The sequence below is a fragment of the Ananas comosus genome, linkage group 9 (genome assembly GCF_001540865.1).
Source record: "Ananas comosus cultivar F153 linkage group 9, ASM154086v1, whole genome shotgun sequence".
Taxonomy (NCBI): Eukaryota; Viridiplantae; Streptophyta; class Magnoliopsida; order Poales; family Bromeliaceae; genus Ananas; species Ananas comosus.
Window position 1 is genome coordinate 6,919,728 of NC_033629.1, and position 16,544 is coordinate 6,936,271.

The window sequence follows — 16,544 nt, forward strand, 5'->3', positions numbered from 1 at the left end:
CTAGACCATGTAATAATGCAAATGCTCGGCTAACAAAAGAATGCGATGCACCGGTATCAAATAAGGTACGAGCTCGAATATCAGAAATCAAAATGATACCTGCCACTACCCGGTCGGTTGCTGTAGAGTCCTCCACCTGAGCTGCGTATACTCTGCCACTCGAGGCCTGCTGTCGCCTCTCACTCTGCCGCGGCACAGACTCTCTGTCATCCTGGCAGTAACTCGGTGGTACTCCATAAGATTGCTGAGGTGCTAGCGGTGCTGACGCCGTTGATGGTACTGGTGATGTTGCTCGGGGACAAGCTGCCCTCATATGTCCAGGCTGTCCACATCCATAGTACCGGCACTCTCTCTGCTCACACTGTCGGGGCCAGTGTGGTCCCCCACAAATCACACACTGCGGAGTCCCCTGCGATTGTGACTATCTCTGCTGACGAGGTCCCCCTGAACACTGACGCCTCGAAGACCCATGACCCTGAGAGCATGATCGTGGAAGCCTCGGCGGATGCCTGCTGCTCGACTGTCCTCCATCATTTAGAACCGGGCGCTTCCTATCCTGACTCTGCCCCGACACCTGAGCCCGCTCACGGATCGATACATCTCCTCTCTCCACCCACAATGCCTGCTCAATCGACGTATCCAAGGTCCTCAACCTCTACGCCTGCACCAACCGAAAGATCTCCAGCCTCAAGCCTCCTTCGTACAGATATACCCTGTGGGCCTCATCCCTAGCTACAAACGGTACACAGTTCAAAAGCCGAGTAAACTCACGAATGTACTCCTGAACTGAGCGTTGTTTGAAGTAAAAAAAAAAAAAAATTTGGGGCCAATAATTATAATTTAAATCCATAATAGGCCCATTCATATATGCGAGTTGGTGGGCCTTTTGAAGGCCCGTTAAAATTTTAAGCCAATGTAATAATTTGGTCCTCATTTCAGCCCAATAAATATTATTATTTGTGCCCAACAAATTTCATTAAAATGGGCTAAATCAATGACGGCCCATATCCACAAACTAGAAAATATCTATTATCCTAACAACCCCATTCGAAATTCGATTTCAAATCGCAACCGATTCAAAATTCAATTTCGAATTTCGAATCCCCAACCAACCCCCAAAAATCTCCCAACCAACCACATCCATTCGAATTTTGAATACCTATTCATCCAACAACCGATTCAAAATTCGATTTGAAATTTCGAATCCCTAATCAACCCCCAAAATATCTTCCAACCAATCACAACTGATTCAAAATTCGATTTCGAATTTCGAATCCCCAACCAACCCCCAAAAATCTTCCAACCAACCACATCTATTCGAATTTTGAATATCTATCCATTCAACAACTGATTCAAAATTCGATTTCGAATTTCGAATCCCCAACCAACCCCCAAAATATCTTCCAACCAACCACAACAACCGATTTCGAATTTCGAATCCCCGACCAACTCCTAAAATATCTTCCAACCAACCACATCCATTCGAATTTTGAATTTCTATCCATCCAACAACCAATTCACGAATCCCCAACCAACCCCCAAAATATCTTCCAACCAACCATAACAACCGATTTCGAATTTCGAATCCCCAACCAACTCCCAAAATATCTTCCAATCAACCACATCCATTCGAATTTTGAATATCTATCAATCCAACAACCGATTCAAAATTTGATTTCGCATTTCGAATCTCTAACCGACTTAAAATATCTCTCGCCGCCCCTTCTACTATAAATATGAGAATAAAAATCAATACGGGGGACGATACAAAGAGATGAGAGAGCAAATAGATAGAGAGAGACAACGAAAAAAAAAGAGGAGAGAACAAATATATAGGGAGAGACGATAGCAATAGAGAGAGAGATTACGATAAAAAGAGGAGAAATAATATTATTTCTACCCTTGCTACACGCTTTTCTACGTACAAAAAAATTCAAGGGAGGAGAGATCGCCGAGCCGCGGAAAGGAGGAGAGATCGTTGAGCCGCTTTATCCAATCCGTCATTTGATCAACAGATAAAAAAATAATAATAATAAAACATGTCAAAAAAATAAAAAAGATACATTTTCGCCCTCTCTTTTTCTTTTTCTTTTTTTTTAGGTCCTGCTACCGTAGTCATCCATATCATCTAGACGACTTCGATGGGAGAGTGGAGGGGAGCCAATGGCTTCCCGTTTCTTCGAACCTCTCAATACCTCATTCGACACTGTTAATTGATGGAATGGGTGATCTACATTGCCGCGACCACCTCCAGCATCGCTGGTTTAATATTTTCGAGAGAAGAGGGGAAGGGAATCAAAGATTCCCCGTTTCTTTGGACCCTTCAACATCTTTCGAAAATGTCAAATCAAATCCGACGGCCGAATAGATCCGCACCACCATCATCATCTTCATCGACGTGATCTCTAGTATCGCCGGTTTGATATTTTCGAAAGAAGAGGGAAGGGGGATATTTGATTCCCCGTTTCTTCAGACCCTTTAACATCTTTCGAAAATGTCAAATCAAATCCGCCGGCTGTTAAGATCTATGCCACCGTGATTATCTTCGCCGTCGTCATCTCTAACCTTATCTGTTCGGTGTTTTCGAAAGAAGAGGGGAGGGGAATCAAAGATTCCCCGTTTCTTCAGACCCTTCAATCCCTTTCGAGAACATTAAATCAATCCACAAAACTTTCAAACCAGTTCAGATTCAAGCCACATCAAGATCAAAACGGAAATTTCTTCGGACCCCAAATCGAGATCAAGCGGGGATTTTTTCGGACCCCAAATCGAGATCAAACGGGGATTTCTTCGGACCCCAAATCGAGATCAAACAGGAATTTCTTTGGACCCCAAATCGAAATCAAACGGGAATTTCTTCGGACCCCAAATCAAGATCAAAACGGGAATTTCTTCAAACCCAAAATCAAATTAGAATCAAAAGGAGATTTCGTCGGACTCCAAATCGAATTGCAAAATTAAAAGAGAATTTTCTCGGACCCGAAATAGAATTGAAAAAAAAACTAAGTCCACAAATAAAACCCAAATCCAAACCCAAAATCCAAACCTAAACCCATAAAACCCAAATCCAACCCAAGTCCACAAATAAAAACTCCAAACCAAAACCTAAATAAAAAAAACCCAAAACCAAACCAAGTCCACAAATAAAACTTGAACCTGAACCCAAATCCATAAACCTAACCTCATGAACCATATACCAAGTTCATGAACTACGAACCATATCCATGAACCTTACCGAAGTTCGTGAACCAAATCTCATGAACCATACCCAAGTTCATGAACCACATCATACTCAAGTTCATGAATCAAATCTCATACACCAAATCTATGAACCATGAACCAAGTTCATGAACTATACACCATATCCCATGGACCATACCTAGGTTCATGAACCAAGTCACATGAACCATAAACCAACCCTCATAAATCATACACCAAGTTCATGAATTATAAACCAAGTTCATGAACCGTACCGTATGAATCATGAACTAAATCCCATGAACCATGAACCAAGTTCATGAACTATAAACCATATCCATAAACCATACACCAATCCATGAACCATACACCATATCCCATGAACCATACCTAAGTTCATGAACCATGAACCAAGTCCATAAACTAAGTCCATAAAGCAAATCTATGAACCATATCCAAGTTCATGAACCAAATTCCATACACCAAACCCAATGGACCATATCCAAGTTCATGAAACAAATCCAATAACCGAACACCATGAACCATACCCAAGTTCATGACTCAAGTCTCATGTTCATAAACCATAAACCAAACCTCATGAACCATACCCAAGTTCATAAACCATGAACCAAACCTCATGAGCCATACACCAAGTTCATGAACTATAAACCAAACCCCATAAACCATGGACCAAATTCATGAACCCAATCCCATAAACCATACCCAAGTTCATGAACTAAATATCATGAACCATACATCAAACCCTATGAGTTATAAACCTCATGAACTATACACCACATCCCATGAACCAAATTTCATATGCCAAACTTTATGAACCATACCCAAGTTCATGAACCAAACCAAATTCTATGAGCCATACACCAAACCATGTCCAAATCTCATGAACTCTACCCAAATCTCATGAACCATAAGCCATACCCAAGTTCATGAACCAAACCCCATAAACCATACCCAAGTTCATGAACCAAACAAACCTAACCCCATGAACCATGAACCAAGTTCATGAACCAAATCTCATGAACCATACACCAATTCCATACATGAACCAAACAAACCTAACCCCATGAACCATAAACCAAGTTCATGAACCAAATCCCATGAACCATACACCAATTCCATACATTAACCAAACAAACCAAACCCCATAAACAATACACCATGTTCATGAACCATAAACTAAATCTCATGAACCATGAACCAAATCCCATATACCAAATCCTATACACCAAATCTCATGAACCATACATCAAGCTCATGCCCAAAGTTCATCATAAACTTTTTCTTTACTCTAGCTCATATACTTAGAGTAAAAATCAAATGCAAAATCGGCTACCCCTAATACATATATTTAGGGCTAAGTCAACCCCACCCGCCTTAGCACATATATTAAGGCAAAATCATCTCCAAATCAATAAAGTTCTAAATTATATACTTAGAATTCAGTCAAATGATATCAAGTTCATTCGAACTCTAACACATATACTTAGAGTTTATCTGACTAACCCTAACACATATTTTTAGGGTCTAGTCAACCTGTTGCTCTAGCACATATACCTAGAGTGGAAGTCAAACCAAGCTCGACTAGTCCTAACACATACACTTAGGGTCTAGTCAGCCTTTTGCTCTAGCACATATACCTAGAGTAAAATCCATACCCAATTGAGCTCTAATACATATACTTAGAGCTCAAGCAAATCAAACCCCACGAACCCTAACATAATACCTTGGTTAGATCCTCACTTTAGGACATATAACTAGAGTGAAAAATATATTAAACTCGGTTAATCCTGATACATACACTCAGAAATTAACCGTTCTCTACTTTCGGATAATATCAAATTCGACCTATCTCAAAACATATACTTGGGGTACGGTCACATCTCCACCTTGGAATATACAACCAAGGTAAATATAATCGGACTCTAAGACATATACTTAGAGCCAATTAGACTCTAATACATAGAGTTTAAGATTGACTAGGTCTTAACACACATACTTAGGACCTAGTTAATCTCAAATCCAATTGAATCCTAATACATATACTTATGATTCAATAAACCAAAATACGATTCATTCAATCCCATCTATAAAGGTCTCTTAATCGAAGGTGCCCCAATGCCACAGGGGGTAATTAACAATAGATGTTTGCATCTATTGGAAGCCATGAACCTGCAATATCTGATACCCATATACATATACGTACTAATCTGAATCATGAATACTACCCCACGGCAAAACCCATCGACAATGCGAGGTGCGTCATTCGCGGTGGCAGACAAGCGCTCCCCCTCTCTAATACATAGAGTTTAAAATTGACTAGGTCTTAACACACATACTTAGGACCTAGTTAATCTCAAATCCAATTGAATCCTAATACATATACTTATGATTCAATAAACCAAAATACGATTCATTCAATCCCATTTATAAAGGTCTCTTAATCGAAGGTGCCCCAATGCCACAGGGGGTAATTAACAATAGATGCTTGCATCTATTGGAAGCCATGAACCTGCAATATCTGATACCCATATACATATACGTACTAATCTGAATCATGAATACTACCCCACAGCAAAACCCATCGACAATGCGAGGTGCGTCATTCGCGGTGGCAGACAAGCGCTCCCCCTACTGTAGTTTCTTTAAATCCTCTTCGAGTTTCTGCTTCACGCTGTTTGGGAAATACGCCCCATACAGCATTCCGCATAACTCATCCTACTTCATCTGCAACGCCACCAACCGTCGAGTACCCCTCATCTTCCTCCACCAAGCATGCGCATTACCAGCCAAACAATGCACTCCCAGATATACCTGCTCCCGCTCTGGTATAAATAAGTCCTCGAATAGCTTCTCCATCGCACTCACCCAGCCCTCTACAACCCAAGGCTCCGTGCAACTACCATCGAAACACGGCGGATCAAATCGATGGAAATGAGCAAGCCTCTCTGTCATCCGCTCCTACTCAGTCTCAAACATCTGTGATGTCTCTCCCGGGAATATAACTGGCACTGTAGGAATTGTCACTGGTGGAGAGTACAGCTGCGGCTCGTGCGGCCATTGGAGTAGTCGGTGGTGGTGCCGGCTGCTCCGGTGCTCTTCTCGGCGGCTAAGTAAATGCCTCGCACATCCTCTATAATAGTACCTCGTGCTGCCTCGTCGCCTCAGTCAGGGCAGCCAACTGCTCTCTCAGATCAGGGGGTACACTTGGCCCTGCCTGCTCAAGCATCTCTGACGGTGCGAGACGATCCCGCGTCGACGGTTGACCTTGACGTTGATACATGGCTACCTGAAATCAAAACAATGGTGAGATACAAAACACACTCAATTCTCGACCCAATCAAGAGAAAGTCTGGAAGGCCGCCCCTGTTTCTCCTCAAAATTATGCCGTCTGCAGCCGACATAATTTCCTTGGCCGAAACAGACACTTCTTCAGTCACTCACTCCACTCAAGGATGAGTTAAAACAATTCAATGGCTGACTTTCGCAATGAATTACGCCTCTCGCGTCTTGTCTTCCTAAGGTTTGCCAAGCTTAAAGTTTTCTAGGTCCCAATAACCTAATACTAAGCTCTGATACCAACTTAATCAGTCACGCCCCGGATTACACGTTCCCCAGGGCACGCCAACAAATACGCCGTATACATAGAAATTTTTCTTGTATACGAAGCGATAGCTGTACCTGTAAATAAACCAAGCTACAACCATAAGGTAATGAGCTGCTAAACTAAAAAACATATATATATAAAAACCTCGAAGGGTTTAAGTACATATAAAAAGTCTACAATATCACTCGCTCCAGCGAGTACCCAGACAACAACTATATGTACAAAAATATCCCAAAACTACCTGTGGAAGGTACTTCTCTAGCATGCAATCCGTCGGGAAGGGATCTAGCTCGCAACTCCCTTTCCACGATCAGAATCAAGAACAGCAGCAGTCGCAGAAGAAGGCTCTGCAAAAATGGGTCAACAATTGGGTGTGAGAACTACTGCAAAAAGAAGTAGTCCTCAGTGCGTACCGCTACCGACCTCAATGGCTCACCTACTAAGTCTACAAAATGTATGCTAGAAGATAGTAAATGAAGCTGGTACAAACTCTACAGCTATATGCCACTATACTATCGCTAACCAACACTAGCTGTTTGTAGATGTAAACATGATGCAATCTCTGACCCAATCTCACTAGGAACTGTGAACACACCCATCCCGCCTGCCGAAGCTACACCAACCATCACCACGCTGGGTTGTTGGTGGAGAGCAAGTCCAACCAGGATACTACGACAACAACGCAAAAGCACTAAGCCCGACTCCGGAGTGGCACTCGTGGGCGCTACCCAACCGAGTATGCAAGCGTATCTCTGCTGAGCTCAATTAGGCTCTCACAGGCTATAATCAAAGCAAATGGGTCTAACTGGTCTAGAAAGCAAAGCTCACGTGCCCTCGGCACAATCTGATGCAAATACAGAAATCTGGGTCCACCGTCAATAGCGACAGCAACCGACAATCCAAAACAGTCTACATACTACTGTAAAATAAACTCGACATCTCAGCATGAGCGTAAATTCATTCTACACTATTCTGTATATCCACTGCGTACAAACTGCGGCGAAACAAACTAACTACAGCTCCTAAAGTTAAATCTGTTAGTTTTCAAAAAGTGACAGTGTAGAATCTGATAGTTTTCTCCTAAGTCAATTCTAAGTCCAACATATAAAATTACACTACTAGCTTAACTCTAAATTCAGATTTAAAATACTAATCCATGAATTCGAGTACTAGCAAGAAAATACACAGATGATACATGTTGATGATGCTAAAACTTAGAAGATAATCCGACGATTTCGGTAAACTTCAACCCACCTCGAAAAGCTAGTCTAACAACGGCGAGAAGTCGAGAGAAGGGAAAACACGTGCTCGCCCGGCCTCCAACGGCGCAACCGCGACGTCCACGCGCTAGAGCGGCTCCCCGGCGCAACGTCGACGCCGATCCGAGCTCAAGCCGTAGCCTCCACCAAGCACACCATTAAACTAGAAAGAGAGAGGGAAAGGATAATTATCCTCAGGTGACCAAGTTGAGTGGATAAATATAAAGAGGGAGTAGGTGGCATGCTTATCCACCAACCAAAAGACCATTCTGCCCCTCACCAACTCAACATCCCAGCTGGAGTACCGGTACCAGCTCGATGCCGTACCGGTACTCAGCATCAATTATCGCAACCCGAGAGCAGCAGTTCGAAAAATACACTGGGGTATCGGTACTCCCCTGCATGGTACCGGTACTCAATACTGAAACCTGCACTTTGCAGACTTCAATATCAAACTCTGCTCTCGCGTCGCACTGAGTCCGTTTTGCGTCCATTTCGCGCCAAAATGACTCCGACTTGTCCCGACACTCTCCAGATGTGTCGACAAGCCTCAGATGCTGAGATCTCACTGGCAACCAAACATCAGGGATACTACACTTTCTCTCCCCATATCTCTCCTTTTGTCCCAATACATCCCCCTCTCCCTCTTTTGCCAATGCCTCTCTTTTTCCCCCCTCCTCGATCTCTATCCCTCTCTTCTCTCCCACACACTATCCTCAATGCGGCCATCATCTTCCCTAATTGGATAGTTGCGACGAGACTGGTAGCCATAGAGAGGGTTACCTGCTGCTTGCGATTGATCTGGCCTACGCAATCTATGCAGGTAAGATAGCTTCCACCTAGGGGTGCCCTAGCCCTTCTTTCCCTCTGTGATCTGCTCTAGGCCTACCTCGGGAGGTAAAATAGCTTACAGTTCAGAGTGCTCTGAACCCTCTAACCCTCACAATTCCCTCCTCTCCCTCTTTCTCTTCTCTTCGTTCTTGTCTTGATGCTAGCCTAGCCCTATTTTCGATTTATTTTTTAAAAAAGTGTATTTGGCTCATTGTTTGGATATTTGGAGACACTACAAGAAGAAGGAATTTTGGCGGCGACTTTTTCATGGCGACAACTACTGTCGCCACCAATGTAGAAGATATAGTGGCGACAAATAAATGTCGCCACCAATGTAGAAGATATGGTGGCGACAAATAAATGTTGCCACCAATACATAAACAATGGTGGCGGCATATAAATGTCGCCGCCAATACATCAACAATGGTGGCGACAACTATACATCGCTACCAATATTAATAAGGGATAATTGCCTATATACCCCTCATACGTTTGAAAATATTATACTTTTTTTTTCTTTCTAAAATACCCTTCATATGTTTCACCGTTATTGCAAAATACCCCCGCAGTTATCTCCTGTTAAGTTAACTTGGGTTAAATGTGAGTTAACTATCTACCACAGTTAAAAAATAATTACAATGTCAATTTTGCCCTTAACTTAAGGACAAATAAAAAATGTTGGTGACAGTAGAGGGGTATATTGGAAAAGACCAAAAGTCAAAATACTTTTTGTACACCTGACTTTAAGGGCAAATAAAAAAATCAGTGATGGTGGAAAGGTATACTTGAAAGGGCAAAATAGTAATTTTACAAAGATAATATAGTTAATTAACAGATTTTAACTCTAGGGGTATATTAGAAATAGGTTGGAACGTAGAAAGGGTATTTTTAATATTAGCCTTCTAAAAAGGGTAAATCGAAAAGTCGGAAACTTTTCAGGGATATATAAGCAATTGCCCCTATTAATAATATGCAGCCAAGGGGGCAGGAGCCGGAGCTGGTGGGGTGGGTGTAGTGTGGTGTGGGGCCATGTGGGGAAGGGGGTTGGGTAGCCAATTATTTTATTTTATTTTATTTTATTTTATTTTATTTTATTTTTTGCATTGATTTGGATTGAGGAATTAAATTTNCTCTCATTATAAAGAGTTAATATATATAATTTTTTATCCATAGGTTTTAAATATTTTTGATTATATGTATTAAATATAAATTTTAATTTTATAATATTGATCACTTATGTATAGATTATACAAAAAAAAAATAAAAAGTTTGATAGAGTTTAAGTTAATATTTACTTGAATAAATTTAGTTGAAAGAATTACATGAAGCACATTAACTAAATCCATAAATCAAAACGATGCATTTAAATTTTGAACTGAAAATTTATTAATTGACTCAAATCTATTTTGTAGAAAGGTTGGACACAGTAAAAACAAAATTTAAAAAGGTTGGATGACTGATTAAAAATTGTTCATAGTTAAGAAAAGTTTTATACGTTTTTACTTTGATTTTAATATCAAACTTCAATACTATATTTATAGTCTGATAAGTGATCAATTTCACATTTAAAGTCTTTTAGAATATATAAAATATGATTGGTCGACCTTTAATTTTAACATTTAGGCATTGTAAAATTTATTAGATAGTTTAATAAATTTTTTCCTCAAATAAAATTACTAATTAAACAAAATCGATTGATACTCAACTTTATCTTCGTCTGGAATAAAATTAAAATATAAAAGGGTAAATTACACTTTGGTCCCAAAATATAAGATCTAGTACTTTAGTCTTCAAATTTTAATATATTACATTTTCTTGCTTAAACTCTGAGGCACGTGACGCTTTAATTCTCAAACTTTAATTACTTACAATTTTCTAATTATGAGTCATAAGATATTTTAATCTTTAACTTTTTACTGCTGGTATTATATTTTTTTCTCTTATTATTTTTTTATCATTTTTATATTTTTTATTCTTGTGCTTTTATTTTTTTGAGAGATATATTCTTATGCCTTTATTGTAATTTCTTTTATATGTATTCTATTTATTCTTTAACTCTTCTTTTTTATATTACTTTTTAGTTTTATTTATTATTTGTTTTTATGAAATAGACCCGCCGCAGCGTGCGGGCACTTTCACTAGTTTAATAAATAGTGATGTTATTATGTTAGAGGAAAAAGTCAAAGCAGTAGTGGCGTTATCACCGTGAAATATTTCCATACATCCCGCAATTACTTTCCTCTTTTCTTTTTTCTTTTTTTTTTTAACCGACCGGGACGATTTTTTTTTGTTATTAGACCATTATGCCCTTTCGTGTTCTATATGTTACATGTGCAAATAGTTGGACTATTTTGTTTTTGACAAGGAAAAAATCCCCAAACCCCAATAGTTCCTGTTGGTCCTCTTCTTCCCCTTCTCTTACTCTCCTTCCAGACGAGGGTCCGCCGAAGCACCGCCAGCGCCGCTTTGCCTCCCAATCGTACTTTCCATCTCTGTTTCGGCTCCAGCACGTCGCTCCGTCCCCGAAATAGTTCCTCCGCCACCACGCAAAGGCACGATTTTTTCCGCTTCAGCTGCTGCTTCTGTGGTTAAATCTGAAGATTCTAAGCCATAAAGCTAACCTATCTAGAGGTTCTTTCACCACCCACCTCTTCGTCTTCTTTTTTCTTCTTCTTCTTCCCTGTGCATTAGCAGTTTTTTAGAAAACAAATAAGATAAGAAGCTGTAGGTTGAAAGGGTTTTCCTACCTATCATTCGACTCCTAATTTAGGAATTTTATAGTGGCCATCTTGTCCTACTATCATAAGTTGGTTTCCATATTAAGTAGGTAGAGCATGAAATATTTTGAGCAAAGTGCCCGAAAAATACATGTGTACATTGTGAAAAGCATATTCTATAATATTATAAGATTAGAGAAGTTTTATGTTCAATGTTTGTTGGCGAATTTGATTACTGGTTCGACCATAATTGAATCAGTAATGTCGGTATATCATCATAACTTAAAAATAATTAATATTAATTATATGTATATATAGTATTTCGTTAGAATTTGTAGTAAGTAAAGCACCCATAAAATTCCAGCATTTGTTTCAACTGGGTTTCTTCGGAACACTTTTTAAAGAGGTAACCCACCTGATGATTAATTTAGCTTACTAATTAATTTGTCTTTTATAGCTACGGATGAGAACTTGTGATTTGATTGTTAAGTTACTGCTTTTAGACGATACGATAGTTGAATAAAAATACTTTTAAGGGGTGATTGCTTATATACTTTTGAAAAAAAAATTGACTCTTAATTATTCTTTTTAGAAGGTTAATATTTAAAATATCTTTTTAAGATTTCAAGTTCTTTCAAATATACTCCGAGAGTTAAATTCTGTTAGAAACAGTTGTTATCTCTATTCCCTTTCAAATATACCCTTCCATTTTGTATTTGATGTAAGTGAGGCCAATATCAATGTAGAAGCGCACGAAGAGGACATCTTAAATCGTAATAATGATGATAACAATTCCATTTTGAATGAAACTTGACCTACCTTATTCTTAGGTAATCAATTTATCATTTGTTTGTCTTTTGCATTTTTATGTATTTGGTGATAATGTTTGATCAACCTGCTTTTAATTTTTAATAATATATCTTATTTATTTGAATAATTGTCTATCTATTGTAATTGATAGGCAATGATGGCGGAAAGCAGGAATTCTAAAGCACATGTTATAAACTCTAATAGAGCATTGACTTCGCCACAAAAAAATGTGGGGTTTCAACCTCATAAGCCATGGCTTAGATCACAGTCCAAAAAACCAGAACATACTCCACCTCCCAGTGAAGATCCACATGTATCCCAACATCCTCCTTCAACTCGAATTGATCAGCCATCATCTCCAACTGTTGCGAATCCAGATATTAACACTACAGGTTTTTTTTCAAAAAATTAAGTATTATTATCTATTAAATACTTCATTACATTTTTCTCATTATTTTTTTGAGATCTATAATATGCATATGAACAGCAACATTCCTAGTTCGCCAAACTACATAAGTAGAGCATCTAAAGTAGAATTATGTTTTTTTTTCTTGCTTGAAGTTGTGAAAAAATAGCGACATTTCTAGTTAGCCAAACTACATAAGTAGAGCATCACTTTTTGTTATCTTATTCTCAATTTGCTCTACATCATGTTGCAGCCAAGAAGAAAGGTAGGGGACCTACTACAAATCCAAATGCGAAAAAGAGAAAGGGGGAATCTAAAGGTGAAGTGATACTTTCAAAGCGCTTGAGTCGAGCTGTGGGCGGTGAACAACTAACGAAATTCATAACAGAAATGGGAGTTGTGTTGCGACAATATGCACCACGTAATGTTAAAAAGTGGGCTGAAGTGCCTATACATTACAAAGATAAGATGTGGGATGATTTAATGGTATGATTTATGTTTTATTTTCTTTATCATGAAATTATGCTTTTTGTTAGCACTTTTCATCATATTATTTAAGTACTTTGACCAGTTGTATGAATTTACTCCCTTTAGGAAAAATATAATGGAATTGATGGTTTTATAAAGGGAGTCATGTACAATTTCAATCATTTGTATAGAGAATGGAGACACTGCAAGCATCTACATTATAAACAATTTGAGATGGATGAGGAAAGGTTTCAAAATTGTCCAGATGATATTACAGAATCAGATTGGCCATCTTTAGTTGAATATTTTGGCTCTGAACCATTTAAGGTTATAAAATTTTTTATACATATATTTATTAACTTGTAAGAATTATGTGTACATTCTAATATAACAATGTTTAATTTCTTGTAGAGGATGTCAGCACGGAATAAAGCAAATAGAGCAAAACAATCAACCAACTCAATCTGTGGAAGAAAATCATTTGCTAGTGTTCTATATGATATGGTGATTCTGTCAATTGATTAAATTTGTGATTTTGTCAATGAATACTGAAAGTAATATAATCAATTGAAATTTCGATGTCATGAAAGTAATATAATATAAAAAGGTATTCACAAATTTAATCAATTGACAGAATCACCATATCATACAGAACACTAGCAAATGATTTTCTTCCACAGATTGAGCTGGTTGATTGTTTTGCTCGATTTGCTTTATTCCGTGCCGACATCCTCTACAAGAAATTAAACATTGTTATATTAAAATGTACAAATAATTCTTACAAGTTAATAAATATATGTATAAAAAATTTTATAACCTTAAATGGTTCAGAGCCAAAATATTCAATTAAAGATGCCCAATCTGATTCTGTAATATCATCTGGACAATTTTGAAGCCTTTCCTCATCTGTCTCAAATTGTTTATAATGTAGATGCTTGCGGTGTCTCCATTCTCTATACATATGATTGAAATTGTATATGACATCCTTTCTAAAACCATCAATTTCATTATATTTTTCCTAAAAGGAGTAAATTCAAACAACTGGTCAAAGTACTTAAATAATATGATGAAAAGTGCTAACAAGAAGCATAATTTCATGGTAAAGAAAATAAAACATAAATCATACCATTAAATCATCCCACATCTGGTAGCCTTTCTGATTATTCTAATTTGCGAATTGTCCTGCTTATATTCATATATATGAAGGCAAGTTAGAAGCTAGGGTTAAAAAGTGCATTTTTATTTGTTATGCATAGGGAGCCAAGGGATATAAATTGTGGTGTCCTGAATCGTCTAAATTAATTATTAGTAGGGATGTTACATTTGATGAATCTGCTATGTTATATCTTAACCGTAATTCTTCTGATGAGACCTCGAGTGCTAGCAAGCAAGTGGAGGTAGAGACTGATGGTATAGTTCAGTCACAGAATTCTTTTCAGTCAGAACAAGTTCAGTCGGCAGATACTTCAGTAGCTGAAACCCACAAGTTGAGAGGCAGAGCATTGCTACAGGCAGAATGAGAAGACAGATCAAACAACCGGAGAGATACGGTTATGAAAATATGGTTGCTTACGTTCTTTCAGTATCACAAGATACAGAAGAAGAAGGTGAACCTTCCACATATAATCAAGCTATTTCTAGTGCTAGTTCTGCAGAGTGGTTGGTGGCAATGAATGAGGAGATGGAGTCTCTCAATAAGAATTGCACATGGGAGTTTGGTAAAATCGCCTACATGCAAGAAAATTGTTGGCTGCAAGTGGGTCTTCAAGAAAAAAGACGGAATCCCCGGCGTGGAAGATAAAAGGTATAAAGCTTATTTAGTTGCTAAAGGCTACAATCAGGTAGAAAGTGTTGACTTTAATGATATTTTTTCACCCGTCGTGTAACATACTTTTATTCGTATTCTTTTATCGTTAGTAGCCATGAATGACCTGTATCTTGAGCAGCTTGATGTTAAGACAGTTTTTATGCATGTAGAACTTGAGGAGTAAATTTATATGAAACAACAGGATGGATTTATTGTTGAAAGGAAGAAGGACCATGTTTGTCTGTTAAAGAAATCGCTTTATAGCTTAAAGCAGTCTCCTCGACAATGGTATAAGCGGTTCAACTCCTTCATGACAGGTCACGGATACTCCAGAAGCAAACGTGACAGTTGTGTGTATTTCAGAAAGCTTGATAAAGAATCTTTCATATATTTATTGCTCTATGTCGATGATATGTTAATTGCTTCTAGCGACATAGTTGAGATAAATAAATTGAAGGTTTTATTTAAGGGTGAGTTTGAGATGAAAGATTTAGGTGCTGCTAAGATAATTTTTAGTATGGAAATTAAGAGGGACAACAAGTCAGGACTACTGTATTTGACACAAGAGAAATTCATAGAGAAGATTTTAAAGTGTTTCGGGATGACAGACGCAAAACCGGTGAGCACTCTTTTTGCGGCGCATTTCAGACTTTCCGCCGAGTTATCAACGCAGTTCGATGATGAGCGGGAGTACATGTCACATGTTCCTTATTTTAGTGCTGTCGGGAGTATTATGTACATCGTGGTTTGCTTAGGGCGGGACATCTCCTACGCAGTGAGCATGATTAGCAGATATATGACCAATCCCAGCAAGGCTCATTGGCATGCTGTTAAGTGAATTTTGAGATACTTACGAGGTATCACTAACACTTGCTTAGAGTTTGGGAGGTGTAAGGATGGTATGGTTGGATATGTTGATTCGGATTTTGCAGGTGGTTTGGATAAGAGGCGATCACTTTTAGGTTATGTATTCTCTATTGGCGGATGTGCAGTTAGTTGGAAAGCTTCACTTATTGTTGCCTTGTCTTTGACGGAGGCGGAATATATTGCTATGACAGAAGGTGTGAAGGAAGCTATGTGGCTAAGAAGCTTATTTGGAGAGTTTACTTTTTGTTGGGATCCAACGATTGTTTATTCAGATAGTCCAAGTGCTATTCATTTGTCGAAAGATCAGATGTTTCATGAGAGGACAAAGCACATTGATGTAAAGTTTCACTTTGTTCGGAATGTGATTGGGAAACGCACGGTGACTGTTAAAAAAATTGGTACTGAAAATAATTCGGCGGATATGCTTACGAAGTCTCTTACTGTTGTTAAGTTCAAGCATCGTTTGGACTTAGTGGCAAATAGCAGCATTTGAGGCCTTATGGGGCGTTTGGAGAAGACGGAGAACGAAGCGTTAAGGAGCATTGAGGCGAATTTA

The 16,544-nt window shown here is 38.5% G+C and overlaps 1 long non-coding RNA gene across 1 annotated transcript; it reads left to right on the top strand.

Moving 5' to 3' along the window:
- On the top strand, positions 11,285–16,330 carry LOC109714923. Its single transcript, XR_002217462.1, has 2 exons — positions 11,285–11,544; positions 13,100–16,330. It is a non-coding gene; the product is annotated as an uncharacterized LOC109714923 (long non-coding RNA).